Source organism: Falco biarmicus, chromosome 3 (genome assembly GCF_023638135.1).
Source record: "Falco biarmicus isolate bFalBia1 chromosome 3, bFalBia1.pri, whole genome shotgun sequence".
Taxonomy (NCBI): domain Eukaryota; kingdom Metazoa; phylum Chordata; class Aves; order Falconiformes; family Falconidae; genus Falco; species Falco biarmicus.
Window position 1 is genome coordinate 10,929,665 of NC_079290.1, and position 17,515 is coordinate 10,947,179.

A 17,515-nucleotide genomic window follows, 5' to 3' on the forward strand; every position below is an offset into this window, starting at 1 on the left:
GGGGAATTAGACAAAAACTGAGCAGAACCCAGACTAAAAATGGTGCAGTGGGATTTTATTCTAAAACTTCTATACCCAAGGGTACAGGAATATAAGAAAATCATAAAGGTATTAGATGAAAGCAAGGTGGAACTTGTCAATAGGCACGTACAACAGGAGATCTCAGCTAAAGAAATGAGAATGGGTATTTGCAAAGACTACAGAAAGAGAAGTGTTTGTGCAGACATCAACAGAAGGCTTCCTTGTACAAAACAAAAGCAAGAAACGGAGGCAGGAAGGAAATCACAGGGAATAGCTTGAGTACTAGCCAAGATGCAGTTTCAGATCTGTGTAAATGTCAAGGTAGAGGACAGAAAGTGGGGAGAGCTCACATGTAGTGTTAAAAATCAATTCTCCAGTCAAACAAAATAGGGTCAGAATGAGGAAAAAAGAGAGGAAGGGGCAAGGACTTTGAACAAGAGTATTACTCCCAAAAGATATACTTTCCACCTGTAAAAATAAAACCCAGAGTCCTAGCAGTGCTGGTAGGCATGAATAACAAACTGCAAACATTAGCTGAAAGAGGAAAAGTGTAATATGATAAAAAAAAAAAAATACAAGTTACAGGAAGAAGAATATTTAGAGAAAAAGTGGTCAGGTGGAGAACACACTCCCAGATGAAAACTTAGTAATCTCTTCATCTTTCAGTTCTCAGATGAACATTGATGACCAAAATGTTGGAACAGAGGAGGAGGAAGAGACACTAGCATATACTCTTTCTGCCATTTTCACTTAAGTTAATGAAGACTGAAGGAAATTAAATGACTGCCAAAGGCACCAATTAATGCAAGGAGGAGAATTATTTTTAAAGGAACATAAACAGTATTAGAAGGAAGCAGAGCGTGTGAAGCTTCTCAGGTGTCAGAGAGTGCAGCAGATTCATTTCCTGGTTTCCTTTTTTATCAGTGCTTACATAGCACTATTTTAAAGCTTTGCTGGTAACTCTTCCAGTCCTGCAACTCTTTTACATACACAATTTGTCAGATACTAGGAAAAAAAAATAGCCTCGAAAATTATAACACCATCATTCATAAGAAACTTGTTTTGTTTCCATGATTGTAACAATGAAGCCTTACTGCAAGGTGAGAGAAGGATAAACCAGTAACTACAAAGGGAACATTCATCACCTGACCACGGTGGCTATGGTGCTGCCCTCAATAATAAACAAGACACATAGAAACAGCCATTTCTATGAGATGCATGTTTCACAGACACATCACCCAGAGCAATTCTTCTGGAGTGCTTGTGTGGGCGTGCTATGCTCAATGTATCTTCCTGATTCTGTATCCTTGTCCAATACATAGCTGTCGGGATGGTGGAGCAAAATCTAAATATGGGAAAGAAGCTTTAAAAGGGAAGCCCTAGAAATAAAATTTTAAATGGAGGCAGAAGGCAGATCTCTTGCAACAGAGCTGTGTTTAAGACTTTCTTTCAGTGTTTACCTTTCAGCCCTGATCGGAAGTTAAAGCACACTGAAAAATCCTTCTCAGGCTCATTCGTATCACAATCAGCAAATACCATCATGAAGAATATGAGGCCAATTTATGTTGCTCATCAGCAACCATGGTTGATATCAGAACCAGACTATGCAATTCTTTCTGAAGTATAGCTAATTCAAGGCAAATATTTTTCACAATTAACTCTTTGGATTACAAGGAATGCTAGGCCAGTGACTCAGTACAGCTAAGGTTTCGTCCTTCTTGCACAGGAAAATGTATGGTATAGCAATTTTTTCCCTAATTCTCATTTCACTAGGTGATCCAAATGATTCCTTTGTGGTGATCCACTAAGTGATCCACTAGGTTTCCAAATGGTAAAGAAAGGTTAAGAAAAGGAGGCTGACAGTTTTCACATTACCTTCAGAACCGATGGAGGCTGTCAACATGAAGCGCACATTTGCACTGTCTACCCACCTGACTTAAGTCAGGAACTCTTTCTGACACCTGGAACAGAGTCCATCAAGAAGCTGAAACCCATCCTTTTCAAAACATTTGGGACTTTAGTGGAACAAAACCTATGTTTTCTTGAACAGGAATTTACATATATGCCCTTTTTTTACAAGTGTAGGCATATGAATTGCCCAAGAACCAAGAACGCCATAGATGATTAAATCAAATTTTGAGGCTTCCAAGAAAAAACTAATGACAAGAATAATCATAAATGTTTCCTTTTTTTTCTCCCTGAAATTACTATAGGTAGAGATTTGAGGGTTTTTAACTGAAAAATCCCTTTCATTTTTGAAAGACACCCTGCTTGTATGCCCTTTTTTGAAAATTCAGATTGAGACCTGTGAAGAATACTGTATAGACTGTTATCTTCACTTTTGAAAGAATAAGAGGGAGTTAAAAAGAAATTGCTCATAAAATCCTACTGTGAAGCTCAGATGGCATGTGGGCATGTTCACAAGCTTGGTTGCTTTACACAGATTTTCTCAGTGAAGAAATCAAATCGACCCTCACCATAGGCTTCCTAGCATGATGCATTTCTGTGTTTTGAGAAGGCTGACTCTGGCACCACTGGAATGGCAGCACTGCAAACATAAGACATGCCCCAGTAAAGGTCCAGGTCTGGCCATTTTTAAAGCAAAAAAACAAAAGGATGCAATCCTTTCCTAGAAAAAGGAGTACAAGCTCTGCTGTCCATTATTGTGAAGAATAATCTACCTTAAAAGCCTATGAGTTATAGAATCACTCACTGTCAAGTTTAATTACAGGCAAATGAACTGTATGTGATCGAAAAGAGGAGTTTAATTTTCTGCTGCCTTTCCCTTCATACAGATACCAACAGTTGATACCAGAGTATGATGTGACTTTCTACACTTGCTTCTTTGCCAGTAAAAGGTAGCATAATTATACAAAGCGGAGAAAATGGAGAGTGTTGGAGAGGAATCAAGATTTTCCACTCAAAACAAAAAAGTCTTTCAAATCCTCTGCAAGACATACAAAAGTTAAAGACACTCTGGAAGATGCTTTTCCCAGTAGTTGCTGCTACTACCATCCAGTGAAAGGCTGAATTATGTCTTTTCATGAAACTGCTCCTTGAACACCACCTACCTTCCCACACTCCTCCTCAGAAAGAGGAAGAATGTACTAAACTTTCTCTAACACCTCTGATGAAGTATGCTTGTTTACCTTCACGTGTCTCATTCTGATTTATTTTGCCTGACCTTGCTGTCCCAATAAGGGCTTGTCCAAACCTAATAAATGTGGCACCTAGGACATTCTGTTGATGGCTGAAAAAAAGATAAATGGTCATTCCTAAACCTTACATAATAGCAAAAATATTTTCAATTACTCATATCTGTCTGGGCATAATTTGATATTATACAAAACTGAAAATTAACATTTAGGGTACTATTCTGTCTTTAACAGCCATTGAGCATCCCCAGGAACAGGCAACCTACTATGGGAAAGTAAGGATCACAGGACATCAGTCTCTTTTTCATCTCTGGCTGACATGTTCCAAGTCATATGGCTTTATAAATTCTTACTGATCTCCATCAACATGTCTCTTTGATGTTTAAAGTCTCAGCTGGAGTCACATTTGTAAGCCAACAACTCCTTTCAAAATATTTATGTCCTTCCATTCAGAGTTCAAAACAGGGCAAGATTCTTTCTGTATTATCACTCAGAGAAAGCACAGTAGTTCTGTTGCACCAGTTTGAGGAACGGGCATGACATGTATTTCAAGACACTATACCTCATGTAACTTTTGGCACTAGCCCTGAAGAACTATAACCTTTTAGAAAATGAGAATAATGTGCTCAATTCTTCTCACATTAAGCCAGTTTTGACTGTACTGTAATAAACTTCAGTGGTCTGTAAGTTTTGCATGAGGAGAATCAAGCTATAACAACACTCTAAAAATGGAAATCGTCCACAGAGTTTACTGTGGCTCCAATGTATGCATAAACTATGAAAAAAATTCAGTGGAATGAGATGGCGATTAAATCAATAGGCTTCATTAAGCATTTATCTTAGAGAATTTAATAAATAATGACATCCTTTCTCCGGAAACTTTTAAGTGATGTGTGCTTTCTCTAGCAGGAGAGAAAATGGTGAATTTCAATTTATAAAGCTCTGTGTGGAGTATCGATTTTATGTATATCACCACAGATTTTGTTTTGCAAGACTTTTAGATTTATGGTTCCAGTGCCCTTCTGCTTCCTAGGTATTCTTGGCAAGATGCTGAAGCCGCCATCAGGGTGTCAGTTCTTTGGCTAGCTGATCCAGCGAGAGGGTGTGAGACAGCTAGAGAGGAGGAGCAGTTCCTCTGCTTCTCACCAATTTGCGCATCTTGTTCTGTCTGGGCTGGAGGGCTCAAGCCAGCTGCTGCAGAAGATACGTCATTTGCCACATAGAAAGATACACCCCGAATCATTCCATAACCCATATTCTAGATACCCCTATTCTCAAAGCAAGAGTGAAATAGAGGATTATATTAAATATAGGTGGCAGTTCCAACCTCTCTGCAGCTGAGCCTGACTGCTGCTGCTGCCTTCTCTTTCTCATTTGCATCCTCCCATCTGTTCTTGCTTCATTTCCTGCCACCCCACACAAATTATTACACTCCTTTCTCAGTCCTCCTCCATCTCTTTCCTTCTCCCATTACAGCTACAGTCACTGCCTTCTTCTTTGCCCCTGTATTTCCCAGGCTGTCACATTCCTTCCTTCTTACCCAGCTTCAACCATCACAAGTCCTTCCCTTCCTTGCTCTGCCTTGCCTCTCGCCACCCGCAGCTGTGGCAGTGCCAGAACATGACCACAAAGCTTCCTGAACCTGCAGACTTTATTACAAATCTGCCCCTGCACAAACAGTGTAAAAACGTGTCAGTCTATAAACCTTATGTGACATTACATTGCACTTTAATCTCTCACCAAGCAGTGTTGTAGATAAAAGATGTCTCATTTAAACAAGATATTTTTTTTTCTTTTGCATTTCAGTTAATTATTCTTTCAGGCACAGCACAGTGAAAGAAATCTCTGTGCATTCTTTCAGCCCCAGGAATTTTACAGAAAATTCTGATGACTTTCTGGCTACGCTATTTGAGGAACAGGAAATTACCAAGGGAACTCCCCTGGAAATTATCTTTCAATATTTTCAGCTTTGTATATCTGAGAACAGTGCACCACACACAACAAAATAATGGAATACAGCTACTTCAGAAAATACATGGTTCCACACTATCTTCCCTATATTAAATCCATTAAATGGCAAGCAGAAAATGCCTGTGTGGTTTATGATGAATCAGCAGAGAACAACATGGCCACTGAGGTGCCAGAGCAGCTCCAGATATACTACAAAGACCACTTCACATTGAAAGCGTCAACTACTTTTACGAGGGGGTGCCTTAGAAGACTGCCCAGGTGATTAAGGGATTACCTTGCCAAACTACAAGACAGAGCTTTTAACCACAGAGAAAGCTAAACTGACAACTACAGTGCTGTGGTTTACTTTAAAGCCTAATATATTTTCTGCACTGTTTTTTTTTATTTATTTATTATTTGACAAATGTAAACTCTTTAATGCAAAACATAGGAAGCCATATTCCTATCATCAGGCTTTCCCCTATATCCATGCTTGACCAAATAGGGACCACTTCTGTTTCAACTTAAACCTTGTCCCTCTACAACTACATACTTTCACTCAACTGCAACAATCCACAGCGAAGTTCTCTTTTCAGGCCCTGCTTGTGCTTCACTCCCTTTGCACCCATGACCTTAACGTTTCAAAAGGAATGGCATAACACTTTCACAAACCCACTGTGAAGCCCATGGGGAATTTTGTCTGTAAGGTATTGTGGTGGAAAGGAATTTCATGAGGATGTAAAAGATCTACTTGACTTCCATATCTGTGTCCTTCTCTAGCAAAGGCAAGTCAATTCGCTGAGGAAATTTATCTTTAGGAAAGAATTGCTGTGATGCAAGTTGACCCTGCTTTATTTCAAGTAGGCTCATTATTATTTTGTGAGTGATTAGATGAGAAGGTCCAGCGGATTGATGCTCTGTGAAACAGGTGACAAAACTCCAGAGAAGAAAAGACTTTTTTTCCCGCCTGTGATTTGCATTACCCCTGGTCTGCAGGGGCCTAAAGATTATTAGGGAAAGCTAATCAACTTATGATTCATGGGTCCACTCCACCCCAGGATTTTTTTTCTGCTCACTGAAAAAGCTTGAAACTCACTGCTTTAGACCCCTTACAATCAGATTTTCTCTGTATGATTGCATTCTGCCAGAACAGCTACATAAGAGGATTTTAGTGTTTTCACTAACAGAAAGAACAGCAAATTCAAGTGACAGAGAAAGCTTCTTCTCTGTACTGCCCCATACCGACGTGTCACTATTCTTACCCACCTTCAACACCAGCAGACCCTGGCTTCAGATAGGGCCTGATGAGAGTGGGCTGAATCCACCTACACAGAGACGGATTTCCCACACGGAATCAGGAACTGAAAATGTATGTAAGTAATTGATGTGTACAGCTGGTGATATTTATAGGTTAAGAGTCCTCTGACTTTTCAACCACACATTTGGGGATTTTGTTGTTATGGAAGCTACTCAACTCTCTTTGCTCTCTTTACTAAGTGTCAAGGAGGAAAGTTGTACTTGCAGAAATGTAATACCCTGAGCCTCCAGACTGAAAGCACATAAACAGGCCTAATGTCATAGGGTAGCCTTGAATCAGGCCCACAGAAACCAGTTCTCCTTCTTCGGCATCTTGAATTTTTGCTTTGATTTCAAGTGGGGAAGAGGGGACTCACATGACATAATCTGACTATGTATGCCCAAAGGAAGAATTCATTCTGGCTACTTACTTCGTATGAAGTCTTGCATAGGTTTATTTTTATATCTGTGACATCTTTATTTACTGTTGGCTCTTTCTAAAAACAATAAGCCCTTCCTGTGCTTTTTCAGACTATTGTAAGTAAGCAACTCTCCTTTTGGTTTTAAAATTACCTTTTGGGAAAGGAACATTTGTCCTACATAACAACCAGTAAATTAAAGAGGACGTTGACCAGAAGATACATCTGTGTCTATTACAGCAAGTTTGCTGACTTCCTGCATTGTTACTTCTCTACTGTTTTGCAAGTGTGGGCCACAATCCATTCTGGGGTGAACAAGAAGTCAGAAACTTCTCAAGTGACAGATTTTCCGTGAAAATTACAACAGGCAGCTACGGTTTTACATAGACCTGGACCTTCCCCACCTCCCAACTTCTTTCACATTGGTTTATACCCAGATTTTCAAAAGACTTCAACCAAAGTAGTAGACTATTTTGAAGACTTTAGAATCTTGGAATTTAAAAAAGAACCAAAACCCTCATAAACCTGGAAATCTAGTCTGTGTTCAGTACCTGGCCCAATGTTTCAGGCTATCTCTTTTTTAAGCTTTCAAAATCTCCTGCAAGATCTAAGAAACCTGCTCAAACTGTTTCTGCACAAGTTCTACCCCACTCAAAAATATGGGATCCTTAGAACAGTTGGAGCAAATCACAAAGGGATTTTTTAGCTCAATAGCTCTTTGCGAAAAATTACTCTTCATGTTTCTGTTTCCTACCTTCCCCATTTCCATCCTTCCATTCTTCCACTTGCATTATCCCTCAGGTAAACTACATTCTGCTCTTCTTTTCCAGCCCACCTTCCAGTACCAGTAAGTACAAGTCCTATATTTGCTTAGGTTTTGACAGCTGACATTAGCATCTTTAATTCCACCAGTTTGTGGAAAGGGTTGAAAGGGACAATTCCACTTGGTTGAATATTTTGAGAAATAATTGTTTGTTCTTCATCTTTCATTCTCCCTCCTGCCCAAGAAGTGGAAAGGCATCCCTGATCCATGCTTTGTGCTTGCTACAAATGGTTTCCCTTTTTTTTCTGTTTTGAAAACCTGCAGGTGTTTTGAGGGGGAAAAGAAGAAGAGACATGAGGGCAGCCCTAGGCTTAAAAGAGAGACAGAAGGATATGAGACTTCTGGAGATCAGTTTTGTTGCTGGATGAGGAGAGTCTGAAAGAGAGACGGCCTATGAGCAAAACCAAGGCAGGTACGTAACAAGCTGAGAGAACAAAGCAGGTTGTTGATCTCCAGAAGCAATTATCAGATGAACTTTGTGAAGCACATAAAGCAAACAGGACATGCAAGACTGGTGTCACAGGTAGTAGAGAAATCAATCAGTGAGCTTGGATGGGAAGACAAGGTGCTGTCTGGCAAATTCCACAGGCTTGTGCTCAGTGGTTGTCAGCACAGATTCAGGCCAGAAGTGACAACACAGATAGTAGCCACGAAAACCTGACCATCCAGTGCTGCTATCAAAATCACAGTGGTTTTTTGCTGACTATTAGAAAGTATCTTCTGAAAGGTCTGTTCCCTCTCATCCCAGCCATCCTGAGCAGGGGGTAAGCCCTGGCAACATATCAGGAACTAGAACCTACTGCTTTATACCTGTCTGTGACTGTATCTGATTTAGGTAACACCTTTTTATCTGCAACTTATCAGTCACAGGCAATGCTCAGAAAATGTTCTCACTCCTCATACACAGTGAACCTGGTCCAAATTTGTACCCTCTCTTAGGTTTGTGCAGTATGGGTACCAAACAAAACTGACATCCTAGGACAAAACAGCTTATTGCATTTGGGAAACAGCGTCTGGACCTGGTTTGCAATTATAATGAAGGCACACAAATAAACACAGAGGACTCGAGTGACACAGGCAGGCTATGAAACAGAAATAAACTGACAAGGTCAATAGAAATGGTGCTAGGAAGGCACTGAAGACATCATTACACTAGAGGTTAAACACTGAGCTGTTCATTTAGTGGTTATCCCATTAGTGCATGGATTGGAAACAAAAGTCGTTAAAGCGACTTTATATTTAGAAGTAAGCTTTGTTTCACCCAAAAGTGCACTGTCAGGTATCATAAAAATGCCATTCCTCTTGAGGCACTTTGGCTTCTAGCAAATCAGATCCAGACTGCTGTAGTGTAACTACACCCAAATACATTTTGAGCTCATAAGAAAGATTTGCACCTATGAATTGCATTCATCTCATCTGGAACAAATGTATTTATTCTGAGTGAGGAGGTACAGAACAAAATGCTCTTGAGACACAGAAAGTTTTTATTCACTCCTTTGATTCAGTATCTTAAGGTTAGTCATGGCAGGTGCAGACACTATTTCTTTTCTTTCTTCATGTGCACAACCAGCTCATACAGTTTCCTTCATTAATGGGGAAAGATTGCCTCTTAAATAATGACTTTTATTGACAGGACTTTATTTTTTCTTGCATACTGATTCAGTCAATTTAAATTAAACTATTCCCCCATACAACTCTTTTCCTCATTTCAACCCCAGCTAAAGTAATGGATCCTATACCACAACTTTTTTCTAAACTCAGAATGTTTTCTTTCAACAAACTTATTAACACCAGTTGTTATTGCCTTATTCACTCATCTTTAAGATTCTGCTCTGTTTTATTTGTGACCTTGACCCACTAGGTTTTGGACATAAAATTTGCTCTTTTGCTACTGGCTTAGCCTGATTTTTTTTTCCAAACAATTTTCTATTTACCATAGATTTTCTTACTTTTGAAAATTTTCCCTTTGAAATTTGAATTTCCCTTGTGAAAGGCTAGGGGAAGAAAAGCATGGTTTTATTTCAAGATTAAAACTGGTGATCTTTTCCTTTGAAAGTTACATGGTTTGGAACAAACACTACAAAAGGACAAGGCAATGGCCTTTGTATCAGGAAAATGTGCTTCATAAATATGCATTCAAAATAGATCGTGCTACAAGCCTTCTGGTGCTGGGGGAATCATCCAATTTTGCGTATGTAGAGTAGAGGTTAACTAGGGTTCAGCAGTTAAAACTGTTCTTCCACTCTGGTTTTCCAGAGATAAAGAAACACCAGCTCCCCATCGCATGTGCCAGATCCCAAGTAAGGAGCAGGCATCTACTTGACTCCTACACAAAAGAAGAATAAGATAGGATAAGCAAGTAGATGTGGCAACAAGAGGTGTCAGGAGGAGTAGGGAAAAGGTGGCTAAAAGCAGCAAACCTGCAAACCAGTGAAAAGATGCCCTGAGGGATAGGTGAGACAGATTTGATGAAGTGTGTGGGCATGGAGCTGACTGGGCAAAGGTACCACAATGGAAAACTGTGAGATTCAGAACAGACCCAGGGGGATAAGGAGCAAGTGTCTAGAGGCCAGACACAGAGTGAAGAGATGGAGGGGACAGAAAGGTGAGAGTAATTTTCTCAGAGCAACTTTGTAGAGCTCTGCCGAAATACAAAATGCAAAGTTTGTGAGTGTGATGAAGACCTTACATGTGAAAGAAGGAACAAAACATGAGTGTGGCCCTGTTTTGACTGTCTTTGCTTGTGCTTATATACAATTACAAGGTCAAAATTTAATGTAATCTTACACCCAATGAAAATCTTAAGGGAAAATATGTCCAGTCCAGTACCTGAGTAGATGAGCATTTAAAGAGAGAAATTATAGAACTGCACAGACACAGAAAGAAAACGACAGATTGCAACATGACTCTAGAAAACAGGAAACAAAATCAGAGGAGTAGACTTACAGTTGTTACAGGCAAAGGGTATCTTACACTTCAGTGACATTCCATTACGTCAGCAGTAGGCAGGGAGAAATCTTAATGCTCCTGAGCATTTTAATTCATTAATAAATACTGTTACATGAAAGACTCCTTTTTCCATCAATCAAGAACGTGCAGAACAACGTGTCAGAGCTCTGGCAAATTACACAAAGATGATTGATTTGTGCAATTACCAAACTCTACAGGCTGAACTAATTTGTGATAGAATAATGACAGGACAAAAATCCAGTCACTCAAATGAGAATGCTTAGTGATCCCATTAACTCTACAGAGAACTAAAGACTTGCACAGCTAGTGAACAAGCTCACATCCAAATAGAGAATATAAGCAAAGCAGTCACAAAGGTATTTCAGAACGTAGAGCAAGGAAGGCATGAAAATTTACTGAAAATTCAACAAAGGCAGGCATACAAATACAAAGCAGAAGAGATGAACAAAATCCAAAGATCTATGGCTATTGTGGAAAAAATAAAAAGATAATAATGAAATGCCCTTTACACAGGGTCACATGCAAATATCCTGACAAGACAAGTCATTATGCAAAGGACTGCAGACAAAAAAAAAATGCCCCCATATTGAGAAAGTAAGCAGTGACTCAGAGATCTTTGCATGTATGTGACATCAGTGCAGTGCAAAACAGCAAAAAATAAATGGACTGTGAAGTTCAGACTAGCACCAGATGCAAAGACAAGGCAGCAGAACACAATAAGAAATGGAATGCAAATGAACAGTGGGCATCAATGTGTGTGAAAGGCACAAAGACCTCTTCAGAAGCGTACATGAAGAGAAAGGGAAACAGCAGAACCAAATAGCAAATTCTTTGATAATGTAATCAAACAAAATTTTAAATTCTCTGATAATATAATCACAGCACTATGAGGCCAAGTAAATTAAGAGTAGAATATCAAGTAAGAAGTAGAGTAGATAGTTCAGGGAGTACAAATGTTAGAGAGACATTTAGCCTTACTATCTTATGCATGGTACACAAGACAAGTATGTGGTACCAAGTTCTGCAGAGCCGCCCTACACTATGAAATGAATAGCAATTGAGTCAAAGCATGAGATCTTCGGCCAGCTAGAAAGACGTCTATCTTTCTGTAAGAAGGAAATGTAAAACAGAAGGCTAAGGGACATCTCTGCCTTTGTTGCAGGGAAAGGAGGTGGAAAGAGTTCAGTAACAAATCTTTGAGAACAAATATGAATACGTGTTCCCATATCTTTCTGTGTTGGGCACTCACAGAGCAACCTCACCTCTGTCTCAAAACAGCAGGACTTCACACAAACTGAACATGTAGCATTTTTGCCTCCTATATTCTTTATCGTAACAGTCATACTTAAGGAAAACAGAAAAACTCCTAAGAGATCAGAGCCACTCTGAAAAAAAGGCAACAGAGAAGGACCATACGGAAGCCTACAGGTGAATTCATCTCCCCTAACTGCAGGCAGACAGAAGTTACACGTCCTCTAAACTGCTTGCTTACTCTGCCCTGAAAGTTAATAGACAGCTATCCCTGGATGAGGTAACTGTCCTGGAGGCACTTGTTTCTTCCTACTGATTTCAGCCGGAACTTTATAGCTAGCTCAGAGCACAGCCCTACCTTTTTGCTCGCTAAAGCCAGGAAGATGTCATATGTAGAACAATGCAGGAAAGGAATCAAGAAAAATGTGGGGGAAATGTACACATGAACTTCAGTCCCTGAAATAAAAAAAGGAAGTGAAGCTGTTACTGCAAATTACTGCATTATCATAGGCCACTAGGAATTAAATTAACTGCCCTAGTAGTCCTCTCAGACAAGACCACAAGACATTTTAGCAGCTATGATACCCCAAAAATACCACTTCAGCCAACGAACACCTACTTACACAACTCAAAATAGAGAAACAATAAAATCCAATTTGTCCAATGCCAGCCAAATAAACAAGCTAAATAAATTATTTAAAATTGTTATATACTACCAAAAGAAAGGTGAGAAAGTAAAAGTCACAGGATCACAGAACGGTTGAGGTTGGAAGGGACCTCTGGAGGTCATCTGGTCCAGCCCCCCTGCTCAACCAGGTTGCCCAGGATCATGTCCAGATGGCTTTGGAATATCTCCAAGGACGGAGACTCCACAGCCTTTCTGGACAACCAGTGCCAGTGCTCAGTCATCCTCACAGTAAAAAAAAAGTGTTTCCTGATGTTCAGATGGAAACATCATATGGCACCATTCTTAAATTCCAAGAGATAGTCATAAAAAAGCACGGGCCAAGACTTTTGTGACAAACTCTCTATAAGAAAATAATGTCATTGAGGAAAAGGGGTAGTGTTTGACCAAGCAACAACTTTTTTTCTTCACTGCCTATTGCACCAATATATCACAGCTGATCTGTAAGAAATGCTGGAAGCAAGTCATGAGGTTCACAAGGAGTTCATGCCATAGTCATTTTTAAGACTGATTATGAAAGACATTTTGCACCACACAAGAAAAGATTGCGTAAAACAGGTCAAATGGTTTGGTTAAAGACAACTAAAACCTGAAGCAAACTCTTAGGGTGAGGAAAGACACCACATTTACCATACACACTCTATAAGAGAATGAATTTGATGGCAAGTGAAGCTAGACCACCACAACAGGAAAAGCTGTAGATTTGTGTTCACAAGTTTTCCTGTATGAGGCAACTCAATATTAGATTTGTATTTTCACTGTCAAACAAGACTGCAATGTCATTGAGCTGAATAGCAGGAAAAGAGGATACTGGGAGATAAGGTGTTTTTCTGAAATTCACTTGCATTTAGTCTTTAGCAAATAAGAAGGAACATCTTCAGAAAGACATGATTAAGAAAAGGATCCAGATCTATGAACCAATTAAAAAAAAGGGACAATACCTCTGGAACTGGCCTCTGAGTAGGACTACTGGTAGATAATTTTTCCGAAAGTGTATTTCCAAACATAAAACCAAATTCTGAAGGTTAGTCTTTGCTAAAATAAGGTTGATGGAATTCTTTCATATTCTTTCATATTCTTTCATCTTTAATCTTGTTTAGTAACAAGATATTTCTTAAAATGGGCTCACAAATGCCAGATCTTATTTTTTCCCCCCTTAGCAAATAAATCTGCTTTGAGTTATGCAGAGATATACTCCTGAAATACTTCCCTATCAGAGGTGCATTTTGACAATCTACAAAGTAGGAGCACATGCTTACCATGTGGTTGTAATGATCAACATTAGTGATATTCAGATACATATCAGATAAGTAGAGGCAAAGCTCTTCTTTTACTGTTTATCAAGCCTTTTAGCAAAAAGCAGCTGGTAGCTTATAACTCCATTAAAACAAAACAAAACAAAACAAAACAAAACAAAAAACCAAACAAACAAACAAAAAAAAACCTGAAAAAATGGATATCAAAGAGCTCTAACAACAGAAAATGTGCTCCACAATTTAAGGAGGATGTTGAGGTACTTGAATGCATTCAGAGGAGGACAACAAGGCTGGTGAAAGGGCTGGAAGGAATGTGTCCTATGAGGAGTGGCTGAGGAGTTTGTCTTTGTCTACTGTGGAGAAAAGAAGGCTGAGGGGCAACTTCATTGTTCTCTACAGTTTCCTGAGGAGGGGAAGAGGAGAGAGAGGTGCTGACCTCTTCTCCCTGGTGTCCTGTGAGAAGACATGTGGGAATGGTTCAAAGCTGCACCAGTGGGTGTTTAGACTGGACATTAGGAAGCAATTCTTTACCAAGAGGGTGGTCAAACACTGGAAGAAGCTTCCCAGAGAGGTGGTCAATGCCCCAAGTATGTCAGTGTTGAAGAGGCCTTTGGACAATGCCCTTAATAACATGCTTTATCTTTTGGTCAGCCCTGAAATAGTCAGGCAGTTGGACTAGGTGATCATTGTAGGTCTCTTCCAACTCAAAATATTCATTTCTATTCTATTCTATTCTATTCTATTCTATTCTATTCTATTCTATTCTATTCTATTCTATTCTATTCTATTCTATTCTATTCTATTCTATTCTATCCTATTCTAAGCACTCTTGAGAGAATTGACCAGTCCTATATGAATAGAACATGGACCAAAAAGCAATAGATGACAAAATAGATTTAGCATATCCCAGCATGAGATGAAGCAAGTGCAAAGCAGTAGTCAGTCATCATAAGAAAGACTTAATGTTTTTCCAGCATCTTGATAAATAAGCAAAAGACTTTGTACCAACACACAAAAGATGTTACTCCCAAAACAAAATAATAAACTCTCACTAAAGCTGGTATTGATTTATCTGAAATCGATTTTCAAGGAATGTCCCTGAGAGTTCAGTATGTGCACAAGTTATGTTATTCATGTTTCATTTCACTAAATCCCATGAAAGTGACACAAGGAAAGTTATGGTATGAACATCCTAGTACGGGTCTGTTTGACATATATTTATAAGAAATGGTCAGGAATTTAAAAGCACTTACAGAAAGTACTTGATGGTTGTCATCACACAAAGAGCAGAATAAAGCCTGGGAACTGCTTTTTCTTGGCTGCCATTTCACATCAATCGAATGTGAATGGCAAGGAATGGAGGCAGATCTGAGAAAGGAACTATGAGAAAGTGTCTGTAACAGGGGCAGATTACATGGAAAGGAAAAAAAAGAAGCAGAAAAGCCTATGCTCCTAGAACACACTGTCCCAGAAGGAAGCCTGAGGCTTGTGAATCTCATCTCCCACCCTCTGTATGGAGTCACTAGGAAACCCACTGGAAGACACCCCCTTTCTTTTGCAGCACAAGCTACGACAGAGGATGACACCCCACTACTGGCACGATGGCAAGCTACAGTAACCCAAATGGCAGGGGTCAGGGTGGCACCAGTCATGCATTTGCACGGTGACATGTGAATATGGAAAGGCACACTGGAAGCTGGAAGTTTGATCCACTGCCTTTCAGCACACACCTAATACCCTTCAGCTAACAGTGGCTTCTACTGCTAGAATAGTCTACCTTTTTTCAACCTAACTGGCAGTAAAATGCAAAAAAAAAAACCCTGAGATGTGTCTTATGACCAACAGCTAAAACAAGGCTAATTGCTCCCAGGGAGAACGCCACCATGTATTCTATGGAGTGATACAAGGTTGAGCTTAAATCTTAATCTAGTTGGAAGACAGCTATTTTTAGTAGAATTCTAACACACGGAACCAGTACCTTTTAGTTCAACACTTTCTGAAATTTTCCCAAATGTAGAAACAAACCCAAAATAAAATAAAAGATGTACACAGTAGGACAGAAGGTATCTGTGAAAAAATCTGGGTTTCAGTTCAGTGATCAAAGTGGAAGTAACCCATGGAGATACTGAAGATTTAGACTAGTGTAATGAGAAAACAATTTTTATTGGAGACAAAAATGTCAATTAAAATGTTTACAGTCACAGCATTTTGCTTTTCATTGCTGCATGACAGCCCAATATTTGTTCAGATAGCAGGGATAAGCCAATTCCACAGCTTCAGAGAAGCACAAGTGAGCAAATTCAAATAATAATACCGTAGCAACAACCCCATGATCACCTCAGTGTAAGAAAACTGGATCCCTCTGGATCACTATGTGGATGCTCAAGATACTGACATGGAAATCCTGCAACCTTACAGAACTGTTTTTAATACACTTCTTTCACTTTTTCCCCTATTGTCATTATCTAATTAGAGATGGGATGAATCTGTTTTTCCACCTTTCTACACTATACTTTCCCTTCATGCCACAATTCATAGTAATTGATACTAAATAACTTCAGCACTGAACTGTTATTAGCCACAGCTTAGTGCAATTCTATTTTAAGTTTGCAACAATCTAATTTACTTTTGCTATGCCAATCAACATCAGTATTACATATGAAGGGGAAAACGAAAAAGCCAAGTTTATTATTTCTGGTAAAAAAAGAACCTAAATATTTTCTCTCGGGATTACATAAGCTTGTATCTGCCAGAAAGACATGTGGCATTGGAAATCCCGTGGTTCAAAACTGAAGGTAATCTGCAGGCATCAGTGAAGAACAAATGGGAGACAGCTGCATACGAACCAGAGGAGAGACCATCCAACTTCTGTGTCATTTACAGAACTTGCCTTTCACCTGCACACCTCAAGGATCACAGCACCTTCCCTTTCCTCCTGTAGGAGCCATGACAAGATGAGGTGGCCCACTCACTTCAGCCCAACCTGACCAGAACAGCCACTGGTAGCCAATGTGCCATCGCAGAGTAGCTGACATCGTGAACAGATGCTCGTGACTGACCAGGTGTTTCACATACTGAAGCCAACAAAAAGCAATATCAATGACAAAACAAAATAAATAAATTTAAAAAAAAACAAAAAACAACACCCTGAGATCAAATAAAAGCTGTACTTTATGACAAAATAAAGGTCTTAACTTGCACATGCTGTCTGGAAAGGAAACCATATGCTCATTCTGCATAACCAATTAATTTTTAAATATATTTTAATTGCATCTGTCCATATCATAGTCTATAAACCTTCTGGCTTGCTATAGGTTTCTCTATTCTTTACAGGTATCACTATAAAAAGTTCAACTATTGTCTCTCAGTGTGAACTAAAATCTCACGTTTACAGTGACAAAACAATGTTAAAATATTTGACTTCAGAAACCCATATCTTTCATCAAAATTAGTGTTCCTTTCTATCCAATAGGTCAAAAAAATCTTGCTCACAAAGAAAATTCAAATAACTGAAGAGGGAGGCAGGGGTTCTCTAAATCAAGCGGTGCTGATTTTACTTCTTGTCATGACTACAGGGGTTTAAACTACTCTTAGAAGCAGTCTTAAGATTAATCTTTTTTGCATAAATTTGTCTGCGTATACTGCATAGCAGTGACTGCTACTAAAGAAATATTTCACCAATAGACATT

The 17,515-nt window shown here is 39.2% G+C and overlaps 1 long non-coding RNA gene across 2 annotated transcripts in view; it reads left to right on the forward strand.

The window, feature by feature from the left end:
- Positions 1-17,261, forward strand: part of LOC130145428 (uncharacterized) — a 40,808-nt gene extending 23,547 nt beyond the window's left edge. Inside the window, exons 2-3 of one of the 2 annotated variants that reach the window (XR_008820548.1) lie at positions 7,929-8,076; positions 15,388-17,261. This is a non-coding gene — a long non-coding RNA (uncharacterized LOC130145428). Of the gene's footprint in view, positions 1-2,816; positions 3,263-7,928; positions 8,077-15,387 lie in introns of those variants that run through there. The other variant, XR_008820549.1, reaches the window with a different exon arrangement.
- The last annotated feature ends 254 nt before the right edge of the window (positions 17,262-17,515 follow it).